The 16,450-nt window shown below is 31.4% G+C and overlaps 2 non-coding genes across 2 annotated transcripts; both read right to left on the bottom strand.

Moving 5' to 3' along the window:
- Window positions 1-2,135: 2,135 nt before the first annotated feature.
- Window positions 2,136-2,206, bottom strand: TRNAG-CCC (transfer RNA glycine (anticodon CCC)). The gene has a single exon. It is a non-coding gene; the product is annotated as a tRNA-Gly (tRNA).
- Window positions 2,207-9,895: 7,689 nt separating this feature from the next.
- Window positions 9,896-9,966, bottom strand: TRNAG-CCC (transfer RNA glycine (anticodon CCC)). The gene has a single exon. It is a non-coding gene; the product is annotated as a tRNA-Gly (tRNA).
- Between the last annotated feature and the right edge of the window lie 6,484 nt (window positions 9,967-16,450).

Genomic DNA, 16,450 nt, shown 5'->3' with positions numbered 1-16,450 from the left:
AATATTTAAATATGATTCAAGTATTAATTATATGAATATCATTCATATAAAAACTATATGTTAAAATTAATATGAATGTGATTTATATTAATTTTATAAATTATATGAGAGATTAATAAACTATAGGTTATATTATATGAGAAATAATATAAACTATAGGTTATATGTTATATAACATATAGTTTTATTAATATATATTTTATTTTTGTTTAAAATTCAAAATTTTATTTATTTAATTTAATTTTGTTTCTTAATAATTAAGGAGGAAGTTATTTTGATAACTTCCCCCGATTAATCTCTCAACAAATGGAAACATGAAAGGGGTTCACGTTGAACAAATGATTGGAGATCATCTTCTTCCTCCTAGTTAATCTTTATGAGGAAAAGCTCCGAGATTTTCTCTGGTGTGAATTCTCTCACAACTCTACTCACTTTTTCCCAAAAATTAGCCAAAAGTGAGCCAACAACTCCGTTTTGGTTCTCGTCCTTGAGAATAACGAGGAAGCCCCATGTTGGTGTCCGATTGCTATGTTCGTGATATCGAATGAAGAGTCTATTTTTGAGACATTGCAATAGATCAGAGAGGAAGTGAAAAGAGTTGTATCTACAAGGGTAAGTTCTCGCATTCCCTCAATTCTTTACGGGGTAATGCATGTTAGTAGTTTAATTGTTTATCATTTAGTTTTCGTCCTCTGATTTTGTATGGTTATGTGAAACGAAATGGAGACATGCTATTATTGTTTCTACTTGGGTTTTCAAAACCTTCATCTACATGAATGATCAGGATCAGATTATTTGTCGCACTTTACAACAATTGTAACAACTATAAAGCGGATCACATCTGTAGTGTCACCAGGATAAGGTATCCAACTTTATTCATCTACCAAAGACCGTTTATGTTATCACTTAAAAATGGTCCACCTATATGTCTCCACATACATGTTTAAGTTATATTAGATAACCTTTGATCTTAGTTTATTCGTTTATGGGTTAATGCAAGTAAATGTTGAATAAATACCTCTTATTTTATTAAATAAATAAAATGTTTGTATAAATACAATTACAAACTACAAGATCACAAGATTTAGGACATCAACCCCAACACGTCTCAGCAGGATACAACGACTAATTCTGATAGAAATGTAATATTGAGTTACTCAAATCTGGCAGAACTTTTGGGTACTTACTCTCAATTAAATTCAAGAGTTGAGAGTATATATATATACTCTTGGATATATATATATATATATATATATATATATATATATATATATATATAAGAGAATCTTCAACTTGGAATGGGATGTTACAAATGAGTAAACAAGTTGGTATAAATTTAGATTCTATTTTATGTTTTTTCAGATTTACTGAGTTTAGCGAATATGTGTTTGGACAGTCTGAATTCTATTTCTGAAAACTATTTCTTGAGTTTGTGATCCAAACAGTACAAATTCTGAACACATTTTTTTTTATAATGTTTTTAATGTATCTAGATTTTGAATTCAAAATGTTAAAATACAAATTTGTATTAAAAATGATAAAAACAATAACAAATATAGTATTTCATGTTATAAACTTAATTGTTTTTTTCAAGTAAAAATATGTAATATATTATATATTATATGATATTACAAAATAATAATTATACAAAAATTTTAACATATAACAAATTCATAGATTAATTAGTTAGTTTTTCCTTAAAAAACAAAGTGAGTTTATATTCAACCTATTTTAGTGAGTTTATATTCAACCTATTTAGTTTAGTTTATTTGGTTGTTGGTCCAAGTGAAGGATTGAACCTCTAACCTATTGGATCGAAGTGTATGCCAATATCACAAAGCTAAACTCACTTTAGCATATTACTTTTGTCATTTATAAAGTGTATGTACTATCAATTTCATCAAATATTTTGAAAACACAACACTTGTCCTATGCATAAATTAAATTGATTAATATATTAGTATAAGGTAAAATTTGATTGAACTTGCCAAGAAAAATGAAATATGATTTACGAGATGAAAGAGAGAGAATTAAAATAATATACAAATTGGTTTTCTTTTTTCTTCTTCTTCTTTTTTTTTTTAAGTATAAAATACCAATTGAATAAAACATATAAAAATAGTAAACAAAAAAAATGCGCATCCGGGGAATCGAACCCCGGTCAGTACCGTGGGAGGGTACTATGATACCACTACACTAGATGCGCTGATATTAGAATAAAATGTTATTAGATTTATATATTTTCTTTTAATTATATTATTTGCTTTTTTTTTTAAAAAAAATAATCAACTTTTGACCTACTAGGGATAGTAATTTTAAATATAGAAAACTCTTTTTTCCATCTATTCATTACTGAATCGACAAGTCATATATATTGTGGAAATTCGATCCCCTAACTAGAAAATATAAAACTTTTTATTAATGTGGGCCCAATTAAATAAATTAACAAACTTTTATTACTTAGTAATTTAAACAAGTTTTTTATGCAAATACATTCAATAAAAAAATCAATAAATTTGCATAAACAAATTCAAGAAAAAACTATAGCAATTAATTCTATGCAATAAAATATATTAATAAATTAATTACAAAATTAAATAGAAGAGGGATAGAGAAACTTACATCGAGAATTTTATAGTAGTTAAGCTCAACCGGCCTACATCTACTTCCCAAGTTCTTTTTGGGTATGTCACTACGAACTTGGCTCTTTCCACATCTTAGAGTTGAACAACTACAATATTCATTTTTTCGGAGCAAGAACGAACCCGATCCTTTCCACAATTGAGGATCAAACCATTAGAACCACTCTTTTTAGAGATCAAGAGTAACCCTTACAATGAATTGGAAATGAAGATCAATATGAAAAAAACTTTCTTGAAGAGTAGATTTACAAAGTTGACACTCAATGAATATTCTTCATAACATAAAATATCTCTCTAAAAAAAAGATGAAAAGAAGAAAATTAAAATTTTGAGAGAGAACAACAATAGTGGCTTAATGAGTTATAGAGGATTGAAAATAATAAAAATTGTTGTCATGACTTGGAGAAGAAAATATGAGTTTAAATAAAGAGGAAAAATTGTTGAAAACTACATTTAATTTAGGTCATTGGATTTTGGAAAAGAAAAATCAATGATGAAGATTTTAAACTTAACTAACTTAACTAGCCGTTAGACACTATATATATATATATATATTAAAATAATTTCTTTTAAAAACCAACAAAAAAACAAAATACTCACTATGTATCCAAAACTAGCCATTAGATATAAAACATAAAATAATATTAAATTTAGTTTCTTTTGAAATTCATTTTCTTTTTAAAACCAATCCAAAAATTGAAAGTCCACCATGTGTCACTTCTCCCTTGCTTCAAGTGGCACAAATTGGTCCACTTTGATGAGAAAATTATACCACAATATAAGCTCAAGATTTTTCCATTAAATTTGTTTAGATCATATATTCTTTGTTTGAGGTCCAATTTAGTTTATTCAAATTGTGTTGGGATCGTTTTTTCAAGCTCTAAGCAATGACACTTCAAAAACTCAAATTATTAAGGAATAAAAGTATGTTTTGTTATCATTAAAAAAATAAATAATTAATTAATTAAAATTAATTCATTTGGGATTAAGGGCAAAAGAACTAACACCTTTCGACAATAGACTCCGTGACCAACTCGAACAACCACCTTTGTAGGCTCCAAAAACCACATCTCCGACTACAAACTTCGACGAAAATCATCTTCAGTGATCACTTCCGAGCGAGCAACTCCGATTTCGACAATAGACTCCGTGACCAACTCGAACAACCACCTTTGTAGGCTCCAAAAACCACATCTCCGACTACAAACTTCGACGAAAATCATCTTCAGTGATCACTTCCGAGCGAGCAACTCCGATTTCGACAATAGACTCCGTGACCAACTCGAACAACCACCTTTGTAGGCTCCAAAAACCACATCTCCGACTACAAACTTCGACGAAAATCATCTTCAGTGATCACTTCCGAGCGAGCAACTCCGATTTCGACAATAGACTCCGTGACCAACTCGAACAACCATCTTTGTAGGCTCCAAAAACCACATCTCCGACTACAAACTTCGACGAAAATCATCTTCAGTGATCACTTCTGAGCGAGCAACTCCGATTTCGACAATAGACTCCGTGACCAACTCGAACAACCACCTTTGTAGGCTCAAAAAACCACATCTCCGACTACAAACTTCGACGAAAATCATCTTCAGTTATCACCTTCGAGCGAGCAACTCCGATAACCAACTCCAGATTTTGACAACCACCTTTGACGAAAAAACTTTGGCAATTCCCATAGCACCTCCATGAAACCAACTTCAAGCTCCAACAATACTACAAACTTCGACAAAAATCATCTTCATGAAATTGGTTGTCCGACTTTATTGAATACACAAATAATATTCAACTTTTTAATTAGTAGGAAAATCTTGATGGTTATGATTTGAATTTTAGATTTTTTGAATTACGGAATTGTAAATTTGTAACTAATAATTCAACCAATCATTTTGCTATTTTTTTAATTTCAGAATCTTTTTGTTATTTTTCAAAATGAAACATTTTATTTTGTTATTTCTCTTGCCAGAAAAAAATAAAAAATAAAAGTTAAAAACTTAAAAATATAGGTGGTACCGCCTATATACACCCACAAACACATCTATTTCCTCATACCCGGAGTAGTACTCTATAAAGCCGTTGTTGTTGCTTATTGCTTTCTAGTCTACTACAATCTTTCTTTCTTTATTCACATTCACAAATCTTCTTACGAAAACCTTTTTCTCTAAACCCGTTTTCTAAAACCGTTTTCCCTAAAACGGGGGTGGAGGTTGCAAGAGGCACTCGGTGTGTCATCGGCAGTCCGTAATCGAGTTGGCTGGCTTGTTCGTGGGCGGGAACAAGTGCCGCACAATCGCTAAGAGAAGCTTCCGAAAGAGCGATTGTGACAGTTGGTATACCGCCTATATACACCCACAAACACATCTATTTATAATATTAATAATGATAATAATAAAGATATAAAAATAGTAAAAAACATCACATCCTCCATTTTTTCCTTTTCCTCTTTTTAATAACAATAATAAAAATAATAACAATATTAATTAAAAATTCCCTAAAACTCTTATTTTTCTCCACTTCTTTTCTCTCACATTTCAAACCTTTTTCTTTTCTTTTTCTTCAAATTTCTTCTCACCATTTTTTTCTTCCTTTTCAGCATTATTCTTCAACAAGAGGCTACATTTTTTTTAAACACAATAAGATACACTCACTTTACCCTTCTTTCTTTCTTTCTTTCTTTTTTTCTTTTTTTACATTTTGAAATAATTCATTTTTCTTTAATAAAACAACAAAATCGAGAAGAAATTAATAATAGATGAAGATGATAAAAGAAAATAAATTGAATTAAGGACAAAATAGAAAAAAAAATAGATCTAGAACAATACAAATACAGATGGATAAAAGATCACATGATAAGAATAAAAAAAGAAAGAAATAATAGCAAGTAAGTATATTTACCTTACAACCTTTTCTTTCTCTCGATTTTGTAGATTTTTAAGAAAGAAGAAAGTAACCATCATTTCCTCATATCCAGAGTAGTACTCTATAAAGCCGTTGTTGTTGCTTATTGCTTTCTAGTCTACTACAATCTTTCTTTCTTTATTCACACTCACAAATCTTCTTACGAAAACCTTTTCTCCAAATCCGTTTTCTAAAACCGTTTTCCCTAAAACGGGGGTGGAGGTTGCAAGAGGCACCCGGTGTGCCATCGGCAGTCCGTAATCGAGTTGGCTGGCTTGTTCGTGAGCGGGAACAAGTGCCGCACAATCGCTAAGAGAAGCTTCCGAAAGAGCGATTGTGAAGGTTGAATTAGAATGTGAAGCCGTTCATTGTTTTCAATGTTGAAGGTTGAATTAGAGCGGATCTTTGGGATAAATGTCCTATCAAGTGTAACCTTCAACGAAGTTAGACTGTTCTTGGTATTTTGAGCTTTTCAATATTTTTTTAAAAGACTTATTTTTATGCAAAATTTCATTGGTTTTCTCTCAATCTCTTTAGATTTTTTTTTTATTTTTTTTTGTAAATCTCAAATGTTCTCTCTAAGTTTTTCCTCGTTTCTCTAGGGGATAAAAACTTAATTCTTCAAATGTCATAAAAACTTATTGACTAGTATTGTTTTTTTAATTTGAAATTATGCCAAGATTGACTCAACTAAAAAAGGAATGAAATTTGGAAAATAAATACCAATTGAAAACACTTGCATTTTTTCAACCCATTTAATTATTCAAACTAACTAACTTAGTTACTCTAATAAAACTATACCCCAAAGTTAAAAAGTGGTAAAAATAAGCCTACAAAGAGAATCATAAAAATTAAAATTAGTAAAATTAAGACAAAATTAATATAATAATTAAATCTATTTTAAATAAGGTCGGACAAAAATAGGTGGCTACAAGTAGCATATCGATAATTTATTAGATATTTCAAGAATTATAATATCTCTTGAGAACATGTAGTTGTTCATTTTTTTAATAACAAAACTAGTTTAGGAATGATTATAAAACCAAACTTTTAACCTAGACAATTTAATTATAGAGCAAAAATATATAGTCTATAAGTTGACTGACTAAAAAAAAGTAAGACATTTAAAAGGGAAAAACTACAAAAGGGATAAGAAAGGTAGTAAATACAAAAAATAAAGTCATTAATAACTCATACTGCAAACAGAAAAAAATTTACACAAATCAATAGAAAAAATACACAATTGATATACATTAAATTTGGTATACTAGTTGAATCATAAATCTCTTAGTTGCTAACACATTCCAACGACATTTGAGTTATGCTCACCGTTGATGATAAATTTTGACCAAGGATAAACATACCTGATTGATGCGTAGGTTAGTAAGAGAACTAGATATATAGAAGAAATCAAAAGTTCTAAATTACCTCATATGGAGCCATAAGAGGAATATTTATAGAGAAAGTTGACCTAGGTTGTTTCCTAGGGATAGAAATCACCTTAGGATAATTTAATGACCTACGGGGCTAAGAGGCATGCTTGATTTTATGTTTGGCTAGGGTCGATCAAGGTCGAGCATCTTGTTTGGGCCATATCTCGGGTCCAAAACGCTCTCTCGGGTCGGAGCATGCGTAATGCATGCCTCGTTAGGTATTTAGCAAGGCTCGACCTCAGCTGAGCACACTAGAGCCAACCCTCTTTTCTTTGGCCCATTTTGATCCCTAGTTTCCACTTTTGGCTCGTATCACGCTTTTTCTTGATCTCGTCGTTTTTAAATTTCAATTATACTATTCGATCCAAAATCACCTATAATACTCATTTTGGTATATTATTAAAATAGTTTCAACTTTCATATGTCTTTAGATATTTTTCAATTATATTATTTTTATTAGTCGGTAGTTATGATTAATGTTAAGCTTTATGTGAAATTTTGGTGAGAGTTAAAGCCATCTCAAAGAGAGATCCTTTTAATTCTCTCTCTCAATTTTTCTTAGAAGTTATTGGTGGGAAATTTTATTTATATTTTTTGTGATGGCTTGACTCATCTCAAAATTTTTACTCACTCACTAAATGTATGTTAGTTTATCATCAATCTTATTTAACACTAGTCATTATTGATTAAAAAGAAATAATAAGACTTATAAATTAAAAAAACCAAGAATATATAAAAAGCTTTAAACCTCAAAAGGTTTTTTGGAGATTCAAAAGGTAGTCGAGACACACTTTAAGCATTGTCCTGATTACAATTATTCGTTTTATACGAATTGCAAGTAGACTACAACGATCATCCTAAAACTAGTGGGATATACATAATGAAAGTACAAACTAGTACAACAGTACATAAAAACAAGAAACTAGGACATATAATACACACCTAGTAAAATCTCCCACCCTACCCTAGACTAGATGAGGTCTGTCTCATAGACCTAGACTCTTTAGGTGACCCTCGAACACCTTATCCGTGAGGGCCTTTATAAATAGATCAACAACATTGTGTTCCCAAGCGATTTTTGTGATGATCACGTCTCCTTGGTGCACAATCTCCCAAATCAAGTGATACTTGCACTTTATATGCTTTCCACGTTTGTGGCTCATAGGCTCCTTGAAATTAGCCACAACATCACTATTATCAAAATAAAGGATGATGGGTTTTGACATATCAGGAACAACGTTGCGCCATTACTGTACAACACCGTACATGCACCGAAATTCTTCGTTTTTCATCCTGGTCCTTAGAAACATTTGCCAAAAACAAGACCCGGACTTACATACTCGATAACAGTAAATTAAACGCCCAAAACAATGGGTCATTTACAACTTTAATCAAAATTAAGGCGATAAATTTAAGGTTCCAACATTTGAAAACGCCTCATTGCAAAACCGCATTCATCACATTTAACACATTCATAATGCAGAATGTAAAATCCCACCTAAACTCTAACTTTCAAATCAAATTGGAAAATTAAAATCGCATGATTTGACTCTGATACCAGTGAGGGGATTGAATCTCGTGCGAAAGCGTGTGAACATTGTATGATTTAATTTTCAATTTGATTTTAAAACAGAAAATCCAGAGAAGAACAAATATAATAATTTATAGGATAAACATTCATGATACATCATGCTTTAAAGAGAAAATGAAGAGAACTCATAAACATACTCTTGTAGAATATGCATCTTCACGAACTTTTCCTCTCTGATGGTCACGAACTAATCTCACAATCACAACAATCCAACTCCAACGGAATGAAATCTTCTTTGGATGCCACCACGAGGGCTTCCTCATTATTCTGTAAGATGAAAATTGAAGCGGAGTTGTGGGCTTAGTTTTTGATCAATTTTGGGAGAAGGGATTTGTTGAGAGAAAAGGACTGTGAATTTATGCAAAAAGTAAGTCTCTGGAGAAATGGGAGGACGAAGATGATTATTCCTCTCTCTGTGATTTTTCATGTTATGGAAAAGAAAGAGAGATTCAAGGAGAGAGGGAGTTAAAACTAACTCTCCTTCTCAAAATAATTTAAAATTAATAATTAATAATTAAATAAAATTAATTTGAATTTTAAATAATTTATATATAATGCCTAATTTTATTATATATAAATAACTAATCGACCTATATAGTATCATATATAACATATAACCTATAATTTATATCATATCACTTATAATATAACCTATAGCTTATTAATCTCTCATATAATCTATAGAATTAAAATGATGAATCACATTCAAATTAATTTTAACCTATAATTTTTATATGAATCATATTCCTATAATTAAAATTTGAATCATATTTAAATATTTATTTCTCTAATTAAAACTTTATATTATAATGTATCATATACATTATATTAATTATACCTTATATAATTAATTTTTTTAATTAATTTGAAAAAATCAAACTAATCCAAAATTAATTGATTCTCATTAATTCTCATTGAGCTAATGAGGGGATCTTATGGACCTATAGATTGAAACTTCAATTATACTTGATTAATTAATTAAACTCTTTAATTAAATTAATCAACCTTTATTAATTGTCGACACTCCATTAGAGACCATTAGTTGCATTCTTCACACTATAAATACATTTTTATGTCTATTGAATATAACCAATCAACAGGCGATGACCATTCACAAATTACTCGTAGGTATAAATTAGTCAAATTGTCCATTCGAAAATATGTCATTTTTAAGGTAAAAATCGATTGAACTTGGCAAGAAAAATGAAAATATGATTTACGAGATGAAAGAGAGAAAATTAAAATAATATACAAATTGGTTTTTTTTTTTTTTAAAGTCTAAAATACAAATTGAATAAAACTTATAAAAATAATAAACAAAAAAGTGCGAATCCGGGGAATCGAACCCCGATCAGTACCATGGGAGGGTACTATGATACCACTACACTAGATGCGCTGACATGAAAAAGAGTGATTATTTAATTTAAAATTGTTTATAAATAGAAAAACAAAGTTTTAGATAATATAGTATTTGCTTTTTTAAAAAAATTTTTAATGAACATTATAGACTGGAAATTTGAACTTTTGACCTCCTGGTGATTGTAATTTTAAACATAGAAAACTCTTTTTTCCATCGAACAATTACTGAATCGACAAGCCATATATATTGTAGAAATTCAATCCCCTAATTAGAAAATAGAAAATTTGTGAGGAAAAATAGTATATATAACCTGAATACACTTGCAAAGTGATTACACCTAAATTATTAGAAACAATATCGTGAGAGATGAAAAAATAATAATAATCAAATATCATGGGAGGGTATTATGATATCATTACATTAGATGCATTGATATGACAAAAAGTTATTATTAAATAAATAAATCCAATAAAGTTTACAAAGATAAAGATAAATTTAAAATATTATATTAATTGGCTTTTCCTTTTTGTTTTTTTTTAAATGATATTAATATGATATGTGGGAGATTTGAACCTTATACCTATTGGTATTTTAAACATAGAAAGCTTTTTTTTTTTTCATCAAATCATTACTGAATTGACAAGTCATATATATTATGGAAATTCGGTCTCTTAACTAGAAAAAATAACATAAAATCAAATTTAACTTTCATGAAAATACCAATTTAGTATTTTGAACTTGGGTTTGTAACAATATCGAATTTGAATCTCTCTTATAGTCATGTCAACTTCTTCATTCAACTAAAAAGAAAAAGTACATTTCAAATTTTCAATTATCATTTATAAGTATTTATAGATAAATAAAACAATAATCACTAACAAACTAAGGCTTGATTTGGAATTTGTGTAGTTTTTAAAATAATTGTGGAATAATTTTGCTTATAAAAAAATCAGTTGTGGGAATAAGTAAAATAGTGTTCGGTAGAGTTTAATTTTTAATTAGAAAAAATTAGTTACAATGCTTAGTAAATGAATACTAAATTGGTGTAATTTAGTTATATGAACAAAATAGATTATCATTTGAATTATTATTTGGGGTCTTTTTAAATATAAAAAAGTATTTAAAAATATTTATACTTTATAGCAAAAAATTCTAAAAGTATAGTACTTTTGGAACTTTTTTCTATAAATTGTAAATATTTTTTATATTTAAAAATGCCCTTGAAAATTGTTATAAATAGAAAAATACCAAAAATATTTACAATTTATAGCAAAAAGTTGATATTCATATTTAATGTATAATTTATTATAATATAATTATTCGAAAACATATATGATTTGAATTGCAACTATTTTGTTTAATTTAATGTTTTTTTATAAACGATTTTTTTAAATAATTGTCATAAAAAATTAAAGCAATTAAAATTTTGAATAATTGTAAGAAAATAAATTAATGGAATAAAATTTTGAGATAGGTAAGGAAGATACCAAATTTTTAGGAAAGCTAAAATCTAAAAGCTTCATCGAATAGTTTTACCATGTTAGAACAAATTTAGAAGTGACATTGAATAGATCAATGAACAAATTTAAGATTCTCATATAATCGCTTTTTAGGACTACAACAACAATTCGAAACGGGGCCTAACTTATATCACTAACCTTGCACATTTGTAGTTTTATTTATTATTTTCTCTCTAATAATAAATTTCTATCTCTCTTCCGTAGTCGGTACACACTATTATTGAATCAATTTTGGGTTCCAGGCAACAACCTTAGGATCACATAACCCTAGAGGGGTAATTAGGGTTTATTTAAAAGTAATAAAAACTTTTTACTAATGTGGGCCCAATTAAACAAATTAATAAACTTTTGTTAATTAGTAATTTAAACAAATTTTTTATGCATAAACAAATTCAAGAACAAACTATAGTAATTAATTCTATACAATAAAATATATTAATAAATTAATTACAAAATTAAATAGGAGAGGGATAGAGAAATTGACATCGAGAATTTTACAGTAGTTCAGCACATTCGACCTACATTCACTTCCTAAGCTCTTCTTAGGTATGTCTCTACGAACTTGACTCTTTCCATAGCTTAGAATTGAACCGCTACAATGTTCATTTTTTCGGGAGCAAGAACGAACCCGATCCTTTCCACAATTGAGGATCAAACCTTAGAACCAAACTTTTTATAGATCAAGAGCAATCCTTACAATGAATTTGGAAATGAAGAACAATATGAGAAAAACTTTATTGAAGAGTAGATTTACAAAGTTAACACTCAATTAATCAATCTTCACAAGATAAAATATATCTCTAAAAAAAAGATGAAAAGAAGAAAATTAAAGCTTGGAGAGAGAACAATAATAGCGACATAATGAGTTATAGAGGATTGGTGTTGGTGTTGGTGTTGATATTGATTTGATGCGATGTGGTTTGATCCCTAATACTGTTGAATTCTCTCTAGGCTCTCTGAATGTAGAATTATTGCCCATGAAATGAGAAGAGCTCCCCTATTAATAGGACTCTATGATGAGCTTCATGGGCTTGGGCTGGCCCATGGGTTTGGGCCTGATTGACCTATGGGTTTAATTGGCCTATGGATTTGGGCCCAACCCTTGGGCTCATTTACTTGGATTTAGGCCTACTTTGGTATTTAGGCCTCACTAAACCCAACTTTGGGCTCAACTGAACTTTAACCCAAATAATTATATGGCTAAGTTAATCTTATCAGATTCAATGGTCATGATGACACCACGGGACGTCATCGAAATTTGTCTTCAATTTCAATTCGGAACATGTGTCAACTCCTAATTGATCCTAAATTTAATGATTTAGAATTTCATCATTAATTTAGTAAATGACGTGTCAACTTGTGATTGGTCCAAGATTTCTTATTCAACAAATGCCCCATTTCGAGATTTATGCACATATATGGGTGGATGAATCTAAAAAAATATAAAGTTGGTATCAAAATCTAAAGATATCTATTCTTGAATTTGACCTCAATTGATGTGTCAGTCAAACTATGAATTTAATTCATAAGTTTAACTTGACTTTGGGATAAAATTTAGAATATGACCAAATTTTCAAAAATAAAAAATAAAAAATTGAGCTTTGTCCCAATTTAATTTGATTTTAGGGATAAAACTCAAAAATTTTGAATACAAATTCAAGTTTCACCCCCAATTTAATTTAATTTGGAGATGAAAACTTAAAATTTTGATTTTAAGAAAGAAATTTGGAATATAGCCAAATTTACGACAATTTTTTAGCTTTGTTCGAATTTAATTTGATTTTAGAGATAAAACTCAGAAATTTTAAATAAAAAAAAAAAAAAAAAGTTTCACCCCAATTTAATTTAATTTGGAGATGAAAACTTAAAATTTTGGTTTTAAGAAAGAAATTTAGAATATGGCCAAATTTATGAAAAACTTCGAGCTCCTGTCCTAATTTAATTTGATTTTAGGGATAAAGTTCAGAAATTTTGAATTTAAAATAAAGGAATAAGTTTCGTCCCCGTTTAATTTAATTTGGGGCTAAAACACGATTAATATTAATGGCCGAAAAGGAGGGAAGAAAGATAATCAAAGGTAAAATTTGGGGGTTGATTTTTTTTTTTTTTTTTAAAAAAAATCTTGATTTAAACAAATCCTCAATTTCCTATTCGACCCTAGATTCAGTTAGTCCTCTATAAATAGGACTCTAAGCCTTCTTCAATCCAATCTCAACCCAGGTAAAGAATCCCTCTCTCTCTTTTTTTTTTTCTTTTTTTTTTTTTGCCCGAGCCGCGCTGGAGTCGTGTCGTCTTTAGCACCTTCATGCAAAAGTCGAGCCGTCGGAGCCACGAGCCATCCCATGCAGCCCAGCCAAGTGGAGCCGTGAGTCGTCCGCCTAGCCAGCCGCGCCTGACGAACGGAGCCGCGCTCCCTTTATCGCCTGTGAATCGAGCGCCGTCGTGAAGTTTCCACAGCCGCTGCATTTGTTGTCCATCCAACCGCTGACTGTTGACTGCCACTGCTCGCATCCGCCATCATCGGTTGAAGGATTGAGAGAGGGGCACCCTAGGGTTCCCGCGACTCCTTCTTTTTCCCCATTTTTTTTCTTTTTTTCCCCCTTTTTCTCTTTTTTTTTTCCTTTTAATTTATTACTTATTATTTATTATTTTTTTCAACAATTTTTTTTTGTCTTCATCCCTTTTTTTCTTTTTTTTTTTTCAGCCGAAATTTCTCTTCCTTTCTTTTTTTTAAGCAAAACTCTTATTTTTTTTAAAAAAAAAAATTATTCTTTTTTTATTAAACATTTCTTCAACAATTTTTTTTCATTTATTATTATTATTATTATTAGAAATCTTTTTTTTTAACATTTTTTTCCTTTTTTTTTAGCAAACAACATAAATAAAAATATTTTCTTTTTTTTTTTTCCTATTTTTTCTTTTTTTCCTTCTTAACTTTAATTGCAACCATCATCACTCACTCTCTCTCTTTTTTAACTAACTTTCCCCCTTACTATTTTTTATAGGAGTTAAAGCGCAACTCAAGGGTGCAAAAAAAAAAAAAAAATTTTTAATCTCACCGGCTCGTCAGTAAACTTAAAGGGTAGGTTTCCTCTTTCACAAGCTTTGTTTCATAAAAAAATTCTTCCTTTCTTTTTTTGTTGTTGAAATGTTTGACCGCATAACCGATTCTTAGGTACATAGGGATGACCCCGACGTGGTCTATCTGTTGTACTTGTTCGTGCTCGTGCTCGTGCTTCCTGATTGTCATGGGGGGGGGGGGGGGGGGGAAGGGTGGGGAGAGGAACACAAAGGCTTGCAACTCCCTCATTCGATCACCCTAGGGACGATCCCGGAAAGGTCTACCTTGTAGCGTTGTTCGTGCATCCTAATCCTCATGGGAGGAGCCTTGCAAAGGCTTACAACTCTCTCATTTGATCATTCTTGGAACGATCCGAAAAGGTCTACCTTGTAGCATCGTTCATGCATCTTAATCGTCATGGGGGATGGGGGGAGGGGGGAGGGGTTTTGCAAAGGCTTACAACTCCCCCGTTCGATTACCCTAGGGATGACCCCGGGAAGGTCTACCTTGTCTCGCCGCTTGTGCATCCTAATCGTCATGGAGGGCCCCCCCAAAGGCTTACAACTCCCCCATTCGATTACCCTACGGATGATCTCGAAAATGTCTACTTTGTAGCGCTGTTCTGCATCTTGATCATCATGGGAGGGGCCTCGCAAAGGCTTACAACTCTCCCATTCGATCACCCTAGGGACGATCCCGGAAAGGTCTACCTTGTAGTGCCTTTGTGCATCTTAATCGCCAAGGGGGAGGGGGGCTCATTCAATCACCCTAGGGACGATCCCGGAAGGATCTACTACGATTCCCCCATTCTCATTTTGTAGGAAATTGTCACAGAGAATTGGGTTTTTTTTTTTTTTTTTTAAATCTCTGAACCCTATGGTTGAGGCTCATCCACCTATGACATTTTTTTTTGCAAAACGATGGTTCACTTAACCGAGCACATTTTATCTGATGAGAGACACCTCGTGATTCTTAAAGACCGGAGTCATCCCATAAAGGAAGGACTTAGCCTTCCTGTGGCAAAGTCATTAGTCGGTCCTTTTGTTGATTACTGGCCAAGTCTAGATGACAACATGATCCTTTCCAAATTAATGGAAGTGCCCTTGACCTGGGGAGAGCATGCATGGATTCTGCGATCTTTTATTCATGAGGAGACCTCTAATCCAAATCAAGTGCTAGCTCTCGGACGTCATATAATTGAGGGCCAGGTTCATTGAAATGCCATGACAAAAGTCCCTGGAGAATTCGACTTTGTTAACTGTTATTGGGAGTGGCTCGAAGTTGTAGTTGGTCGAAACGAGCGATCCCTTCGTGACATTAGTTTGTTTGGCGCAGTGACGGCCTCCTTATACACATATGATCGCAATGGTGATATAGTTCGAGCTTTTGTGAAGCCTGGTGCCCTTCAACCAACACTCTTCATACCGTGGTGGACAAAACATCAATTTCTTTATGGGTTCTCTGGTTGCTCGAGGGTCTTTCGATCAAAGGAAGCTTTTACGAGGAAGTGGTTCCTTCCCTCAAAGAGTTAATTGGTTATCGCGACAAAGAGAAGACTTTTCGAAAACATGTGAACACTTTTTTCAGGTATATTTTTCAATAGTGTGTTCATAGAGAGAAAATCGCATGACGTCCTCGAAGCATGACTCCTCAGTGTCTATCAACTTCTGGATCTCTTTTTGGTTCCTAGGGGCTTGCAAATATGAAAATCCTACTACAAGGAAATAAAAGAAAGCCTTTCGTTCCTGGTCCACGCAAAATCCTGATGGTGCGCAGATCGCATTTCGAGATTGGTCAAGCAGGGAAAACATGATATTCGCGGAGATAGAGGTAGGAGACAAGTTGAAGGACAAAACCTATCTGGCCGCCTTTCTATCCTATTGGTTAATCTTTTAATCTTTTTGTATTTCCTCAGAAAGGAGCTTACCTTGGCCCCGGG

Source organism: Benincasa hispida, chromosome 2, assembly GCF_027475165.1.
Source record: "Benincasa hispida cultivar pf3 chromosome 2, pf3_genome.v1.1, whole genome shotgun sequence".
Lineage (NCBI taxonomy): Eukaryota > Viridiplantae > Streptophyta > Magnoliopsida > Cucurbitales > Cucurbitaceae > Benincasa > Benincasa hispida.
Note: the sequence above shows the minus strand (reverse complement) of the source record. Positions and strands in the feature narration are given on the sequence as shown.